This window comes from Gorilla gorilla, chromosome 7 (assembly GCF_029281585.2).
Source record: "Gorilla gorilla gorilla isolate KB3781 chromosome 7, NHGRI_mGorGor1-v2.1_pri, whole genome shotgun sequence".
Taxonomy (NCBI): domain Eukaryota; kingdom Metazoa; phylum Chordata; class Mammalia; order Primates; family Hominidae; genus Gorilla; species Gorilla gorilla.
This window is the reverse complement of record NC_073231.2, coordinates 12,665,168-12,674,089: the sequence shown is the minus strand read 5'-3', so window position 1 is coordinate 12,674,089 and position 8,922 is coordinate 12,665,168. Positions and strand designations below refer to the sequence as shown.

Below are 8,922 nucleotides of genomic sequence, written 5' to 3'. Positions count from 1 at the left end.
GCTAAGGCTGCACCTGGGTCAAAAGCACAACTGAGTACAGGATGAGGAAGAAGTTGTTTCACAGTAGCTGCACAACTAGCAAACACTTGGAAGCTACAGAATGGTGGGAAGCTCACAGTGGGATAGATGGGCCTGCAGAAACACCCCGTGATCTCAGGCTGCATGGGGTGGGTGGAGCAGGTGGCTGGTGTGCTCTGCAGGAGACACCTCATGGGGCAGCCCTGTTAGTCCTGGGCTTTGCACTTAAGCAGTCAGAGGTTATTCAAGTACATCTTGACCATAGGGACCTGGATGGTAAAGGCATTCAAAACTACATCCTCAACAATACATAGTTTCAAATAGCTCAAAGGAGGGTATTGAACATTCCCAATACAAAGAAATGATAAATGTTTGAGATGATGGATATGCTAATTACCCTGACCTGATCACTATACATTACATGTATAGAAACATCACTATGTACCCCATGAATATGTACAATTATTGTCAATTAAAAATTAAAAATCATACTCTATAAAAAAAGAATAGAAGGAATGTTTAGCCCATAGATGGTAGATTTGAGAGCCAGAGAGAACTGAATCAAATCCTGGTTCTGCCTTTTATTAGCTGCAGGACACAGGCAGAATTCTTAACCTTAGTAGTCTCTAGTTGTATGACTGCCAAGACCAGTGCCATAAAAGTAAAATATAACTGTTTGATTTTGTAGTTATACACAAAGGCTTGTACTGTGTCCTGCAGAAAATTTGAAGAGTCATCCTTTAAAAATATGTATCCATAGTCTTTGCTGAAATTGCCAATGAAATGTACTTTACCAGGGTCCCAATATCATGTACAAAATGTAGCATTGAAACTTAATGCCCACTTTTTATAAATGTTTATCTATAGATGGGCATCTCAATTTGAGGTAACACATACACAATCAGAACTAACAGTGAATACAAATGATGGAGTATCATGATAGTAGAATCAGATAGAATATTTAGAATAGAAACAGCCCTAAATGAATAACAACTTCTGTGTCTCTTCTGCTAGATTGTTTATAACTTAAAACAGTTCTGTTCTGGATGATCTTGGTAAATCATATGCTTGCATCGTGACTGAAATCATCTTGAAAAACGTTTTTTAAGCTGGGAGTGGTGGCTCATGCCTGTAGTCCCAGCTACTTGGGAGGCCAAGGCAGGAGGGTCACTTGAGGCCAGGAGTTTGAGACCAGCCTGAGCACCATAGCAAGACTCCATTCCTACAAAAAAATTAAAAATTAGCTGGGCATAGCTGTGGATGCCTGTAGTCCAAGCTACTCAGGAGGCTGAGGCTGGAGGATCACATGAGCCTAGGAATTGGAGGCTGTAGAGCTGTGGTCTCACTATTGCACTCCAGCCTGGGTGACAGAGAGAGAACTTGACTCCAAAAAAAAAAAAAAAACAAAAAGAAAAAACAAACAAAAAACCCTGCAGGTGGTACCTTTCAAAAGTGTTCCTTTTGGGATACAAAATTAATTTGGATCCCCAAACACAAATTATTTCATATAAATTGGGGCACCGCAGGTTTTACAGTGGAGTCGCTGCAGTGGCTGATGAAGAGGACACAGAACAAGAGTCCTTCCTCTGGGATTTGAATGCTGGTTTTCCTCATCAGAGGTTTGTCCTTCATGGCTCCAGCTTTCAGCGGAGTCAGGTACAAGCAAGTGATGACATGCTGATGAAAACACTGGACAATGCAGTCTGGATTTTTTTTCTTTTACAAAAGTGGAAATATCAGAATGTGACAACTTAAAGTGACCATATAATTTATCACCCAATTGGAATACCTTAGAGAGTGAGGGAAGCGGGAGAAGGTGAGTATGAATAGATGCACTGGGACCACAAGCGTAAACCAACACTGTCCTTTGTCACTGCTGTGGCTGAAGCCATGAGGATATTCAGGCTTCAGAAGAGGCTCGCCACGAGTGCCTCCACTGTAGCAAGATGGTCTGGCTGGACCCCAGTGAGTCCAGTGAAATTGTCAACGCCAACTCCCATCAGCAGATCCGGAAGCTGATCAAAGTTGGGCTGATCATCCACAAGCCTGTGACTGTCCATTCCCAGGCTGGATGCCAGAAAAGCACCTTAGCCCACCAGAAGGGCAGGCACATGGGCACAGGTTAGCGCAAGGGTACAGCCAATTTCCAAATGCCAGAGAAGGTCACTTGGATGAGAATGAGGATTCTGCACTGGTTGTTTGGAAGATACCGTGAATCTAAGAAGACTGATCACCACATGTATCACAGCCTGTACCTGAAGGTGCAGGGGAATATGTTCACAAACAAGCAGATTCTCATGGAACACAACCACAAGCTGAAGGCAGACAAGGCCCACAAGAAGTTCCTGGCTGACCAGGTTGAAGCCCGCAGCTCTAAGACCAATAAAGCACGCAAGCTCCGTGAAGAGCGCCTCCAGGCCAAAAAGAAGGAGATCATCAAGACTTTGTCCAAGGAAGAAGAGACAAGAAAAAAAGCTTCCCCTTTTTCTGTACATCCTGGCCACTGCGATTATATAGATCTGCCATTAAAATAAAACAAGCCTTAAAAAAGAAAAAGAAAAAAAAAACAGGACTGCCCTGAGAAAACTAGGACGTATGGTCACCCCAAGTGGAGTCCCTTCATGGGGATTTGGCTTGAGATGCACAGGCCTGCCAGGAGCTGTTTCATAAGGATTCAGTGTTTTTCTTGCACAGGGGAATGAATTTTGATGAGTATGAAAGATGAGTGAAAGGACCAAGACATTCCAATTCCACCCACTAGATTAGACAGTTTGGTTTTGACAGTTCTGTCCATCTATTTTACATTTTCCAGGTTTGGGAAATGCAGACATAGATACAGATAGTAACATTTTTAAATGACTCAGTAGCCCCTGATAGCCACAAGAGCTTGGCATGGGTTGAAGGCATTCTCCAGGTGGGAACCAAGGAAAAGCTGTATGAGTGCCTTTGCAAAAAGATAAAGAGATGCTTTGCAACAAAAGAGGGCTCCACCAGTCTGAAAATACAGTAGGACATATTCATTAAGTGTCTGAAATCCAAGTCATCTGGACCTGGCACGCTCACTGATGCCTTTGCCACACCTTTACAGACATTCTAGGGTTATGCTGCTTGCAGGTGACACAATTAGTTATATAAATAAACATGAAATAAAATTTATCTCAAGTGTTTTTGTACCCAGGTGCTGATTCTTGTCTTTTTTTTATTTTTGTTTTTTTTTTTTTTTTTTTTTGAGACAGAGCCTCACTCTGTCACCCAGGCTGGAGTGCAGTGGTGCCATCTCAGCTCACTGCAACCTCTGCCTCTTCGTTCAAACATTTCTTGTGCCTCAGCCTCCTGAATAGCTGGGATTATGGACATGCACCGCCACTCCCAGCTAATTTTTGTATTTTTGGTAGAGACAGGGTGTTGCCATGTTGACCAGGCTAGTCCTGAACTCTTGACCTCATGCGATTTGCCCTTCTTGGCCTCTCAAAGTGCTGGGATTGCAGACGTGCACCACCATGCCTGGCTAATTTTTGTATTTTTAGTAGAGACAGGATATTGCCATGTTGGCCAGCCTGATCTCAAACTCTTGGCCTCATATGATCTGCCCACCTCGGCTTCCCAAAGTGCTGGAATTACAGGTGTGAGCCACTGCGCCCGACCTGATTCTTGTCTTTCTAGCATGTGCATGTCTCCCCAGCAACGGGCACGTGCATTGGTCTAGGCACCACCAAGGGGCTGTTTTAGAAAAATCAAACATGGTGGAGATTCAAAAAAATCTGTCAGGTTGTGAATTTGGGGCTAGATCTTGGAAATAGCATCAGAAGGTAAACTAAAATCCAGAAGAAGGGAACTTTCAGGGCAGTGAAACTATTTCCTATGTTAAAATAATAATGGATACACATAATATATTTGTCAAAACCCAGCAAATATACAACTCAAAGAGTGAAGCCTGATATAAACTACAGGCTTTATTTAATAATAATGCTGTATCTTTTTTTGGTATTTTTATTTTATTTATTGGTAACTTTTTAAATTTTAAATTTGTAAATTTTTTTCTTGATAGTGTTGGTGAAAATCTTTTTGAAATATAATTTAATTCTATTTTTAATTGATAAATAATAATTATACAAATATGACAAATAATTTATAGAGTATGTAGTGATGTTCTCATAAATACAATGTGTAGAGATCAGATCACGGTAATTAGTGCATCCATCATCTGAAACACTTCATCACTTCTTTGCATTGGGAATGTTCAATATTTTCCCTCAGCTATTTGAAACAATATATTATTGTTAAGTATCATCATTCATATAGAACACTAGATCGTATCAGAATTGGTTTGTCAGTTATAGCAAACGTACCACACTAATACGAGATGTAAATAATAGGGAAATGTGAGGGGGGAGCCTGGGCCGGGAGAGATATGTGGGAATTCTATACTTTCCAATCAATTCTTCTCTAAGCCCAAAATTGCCCTAAAAAATTACAAATCACGCCTCACGGAGGAGAATCATGTAAGATGCTGGCCCAGACACAGTGGGCATGGCTGTGCCCATTCCTTCTCCTTCATTCATACCACACACCTGTGTCAGGGTCCTGGTGGTGCCACCATACATTGCTAGCTAGTGCCAGCGCAGGGTCTGAGCCTCTTCAGTGGCCACACCTGCCAGCAGCCTCTGATGGGCTACCCCCACGTCCTGCACCCTTAGACTGCTTGATGCCTTGCCCAGGATGGCCACTGCGGTTACCCCTGAGTGACTGGGGTGAAGTGGATCGGAAATGCCTCCCCTGCCATCTGCAATGCATTTCAGGAATCTCTTCCAAAGGTCCTGAAAGTTTGAGCAGCAGCTGCACTGGGTGTGGCTGCCTTGATGACCCCCCGCCGTGGGCTGGCTTTCTACCTTCCTCTGAGTCACTCCTCCTACCCCTCACTGCTGCTCCCTAGGACCACTTCCCAAAAAAAGTTCTGAATGCAAGTCTTCACCCCAGACTCTGCTTAGGGGAAGAGATACATTTAAGTGCATTTAAACCTGTGCGTGTAGGCATGTGTCACACCAAACAATGTTAAAATGACAACACTACTCAGCTCTTTGAAATGTGAATTTTATAAACAGAACTAATCTTATCAAGTATATTAGGTCTATTTGTACTATCTTCATTTGAGTGTTACAAAAATATATATGTGTTTCTATGGGCAAAAAGACATAAGCCAAAACCACGGGCATGTACTTTCTTTCTCTTTGTTTATAATTTAAAATATTTTCCTTGGAAAATTTCCAGATACGTAAAGACTATTCTCTAATTACTTCAGCTGATAATCAGCTAAAGGTCTCAAGTCAGTTAGGCATCTTAGAACATGTATTTTAATTTGACATTAAAGAAAATATAATCACTGTAATTATTAGAAATAAAACTCTTTAAAACTCCCACAGTAAAGGTGAAGTGATTCTATAGGCTCACCTAACTAGCGGTGTTTTATATAAAGACATCAAATGTTACAGCTTTCATTAAATAAATACATAGGTTTACATTTCTAGTCTTAAATATATGGTGTTAGCACTGATAACCTACCTGACAAGTAGAAGGACCTTAGGATATTCTATTTAGTTAAGCTTGAGATAAGATGATAATTCCAAAATTATGCATAAAGAGTTACATTTATATTATATTTTACACCATGATAAAATCAAAGAGAAAATATGTAGCTATCTATTTTGCCAAAATCTATAATTCATTAAGTATGCATGATGGATTTTTATATAATTCTTCTGTATTTATTTTTTGTAAGTAATACTGAAATCCTTCACATTTTACCTAAATTTCTAACACGCAAGGGTGTTTTGTAAAGCCGTCATCTGACTACTAATTGGTGGCTTAATGATTATTCACACTTCTTTCTTCTCTTGTAATTCAACAGTAGGAACTCCATGTTATTAAACTAACATTTGCATTTTTCCTTTTTCTGATCCAAAAGCTTTTTAGAGAGAGATGTAATTTAATATTAGAAAACAGGAACACTTTTCACAGTTCTATTAATGACTTAATTGTTTATACATAGTTTAAATTTTTTTAATTTTATGCTAACTAGGGTAATATATACCTTTATTTTTATCATCTTAACCATTATGAACTTTATAGTTATAGATGTTAAGTATATTCACATTGTTTTGAAAGATATATACTTTTGATGAATGACTTAATAATTAAATTAATTTCAAAAAATCTGTTCTCATTTGAAAATCTCCTTTTCCAAGAAGGAAACTATTGGATGTTTCAGTTTCCAGAAGACAGATTTCTTTAAACCATTTAAAATATCCATACGTGTCATTACAATATATAGCTTTTCAGCTAGGTGCATTTAGGCAAATTTCACACTTTATTTCTGTCAGGTGGAAAGGTTTTCCTAAAGGGCCACATGTCTAAAGCATTTTGTGTTTTGGCATAATTTCTTAAACTTTTTTGCACTTTGGGGGGGTCTGAGATTCTTTATCTTATTCATTAATATTCTTTTTAACTTCCAGAAACCATCAAAATAGCTGTATTGAATTTGCAAGACTTTCCAACTGTATTTGCTAATTCCCTTGGGAGACAGACTATCCCAACTATTCCCATTTGCATTTCTGCACCATTTTGTTAGCTGTGCTAGGGATGTAATTAGTTCACACATCTGGTATCGCATGGATTGGCTAGTGTTAAAGGTTTCACAAATTAATACGAACGCTTTTTATTTTTGAAATTGAAGGGCTCTTAATTAGTTTAAAAATAGCTATCAACTTGCTTATAACAAGCATTTGTATGTTGCTACTTGTTCTCTTCCTAAAGGTGGGGAAGTGAGATTTGACAACAGAGACCTATCTCCGTAAGAGTTATTTGAGAAAGAGTCTTGTTGGATCAGAGTCAGACTTCCTGTCCTGATTGCAGTAGTGGGTGGGGTGAATTTCCTTCTAGCAGCGTGGAAAAGGGGCATGGGAATCAATGCAGGTGGAACAGTGGTTCCTGATGTGACGTAGGCAACCATTGGACGTTGGGCTTTTTTACATCCTCAGATTCAAGAGCCTCTTGAAAATGTCTAATTTTGATCATATCGAGTTCTGTCTGTGAAAGCGATGGCAAGTCTGGGTTAACTAGTGCCCTAGTCTAGTCGAGTTAGCTTAAGACTCTTTCTTATAATGCATGGACATGTAAAAACCAGGAATTTCTTGGTGAAAAAATTTGTTTCCTTAGAACCAGAACAACCGATAATGCAAAGGCATAAAAAAGATTTGCAAATTGAGGTCCTCAGTCTCTCTAGATACATTTCAGGTGTTCAAGATCCACGTATAGCTAGTGGTGACCATATTGACATCATGGAAATATCTACTGGGCGGTGCTGGTTTAGACCATACTCTCTGAAACACCGCTTAGGCATTCACCCCATGATTCTGTGTATGACTGCCTTTAGTAGCTGCTGCCGCTATTTGCTACCACGAAGGCCGCCTCCTCCTCCCGTGGTCGGTAGGTAAGTTTAGGTTCTTGATCTCACCACACAAAAGAATTTGAGAGTGACTCCAAAGTAAAAGTAGCCAAAGAAGCTTATTGTAAAGCGAAAGTACCCTCTGAGAGGCTGAGTGGGCTGCGCAAAGGGAGAGACAGCAACTAGTGCCTTCAGAGGAATTCCTTTTGCGGGAACTGTTCGTATATATTCATAAAATACTGGTGAGGTCAAGTATGTAAAGACAGACCTGCGGTTGACACATGCGCTCAGCATCTGCATGCTGTAACATGCAATGCATGTATCATTAGCATATAAAATCTCCGCCTAGGGGTGTGTATTTTTACTATTAAAATGAAGAAAAGATTACTATGAGCTAAACCTTGAGCCTAGCTGAGCAGGTGGGACCCTGGAGCAATCCTCAGCGCTCCCGCCCCAAGGCAGTAATTTGCAGCTAATAGCTTCTTGGGTTTTGGATGCTGATTGGCTAGGTACTGGGGAAGCTACATTATGAATAAGTCTCTTTCCCGGGCTGTGCTAGCTATTAGGAACTTGTAACCATCTGGCAGTTGGCTGGTGTCCTGCAGGACTGTTTATCTTGCAAAAGAGTCAGGCGCTGACGTAAGAGGGTGCAAGGGATGCGGAGCCCACTGGGCTTTACACCAGGAGAAAAGTCAGTAAGTCAATACGGCCTCCTAACCTTCCTTATCCTGCTTCACTCCTCCTTACTCTTCTTTTTGTGGCCGTTTTATTGAGATATAGGTTACATACTGTATAATTCATCAATGTAAAATGTACAATTCAGTGGTTTTTAGTATATTCACAGAGCTGTGCAGCCATCACCATAATCCACTGTAAACATTTTCATTACCTCAAAAAAAGACTCCCATTTGCTTTAGTCATCACTCCCCAATTCCCCCATACTCCTGGCTCTAAGCAACTACCAATCTATTTTCTGTCCCTGTATTTTGCTCATTCTGGACATTTCATATAAATGGATCATGTCATGGGTGGTCTTTCGTGACTGTTTACCTCCCACGATGTTTTCAAGTTTTGTCCATGTTGTAGCATGTATTAGGACTTCATTTCTTTTTCTGGCCAAATAATATTTCATTTTATGAATATATCACATTTTGTTTGTCCATTCACAGTTCATAAATATTTGGGTTTCTATCTTTTGCTTTATGACTAATGCTGCTATAAATATTCATGTACAAGTTTTCATATGGACATACGTTTTCATTTCTCTTGGGTGTATACCTAGTAGTGGAATTGCTGCTCAAATGGTTACTCTATGTTTAGCTTTTTTGAGAAACTGCCACACTGTTTTCCAAAGTGACTGCATCGTTTTTACATTCTCACCAGAAATGTATGAGGGTTCTAATTTCTCCACATCCTCACCAAAGCTTATTATCTTTTTGATTATAGCCATCATGGTAGGTGCT

At 39.9% G+C, this 8,922-nt stretch overlaps 1 pseudogene; it reads left to right on the top strand.

Moving 5' to 3' along the window:
* Window positions 1-1,908: 1,908 nt before the first annotated feature.
* The window catches only part of LOC101144598 (large ribosomal subunit protein eL19-like), a 28,776-nt pseudogene continuing 21,762 nt past the window's right edge, over window positions 1,909-8,922 (top strand).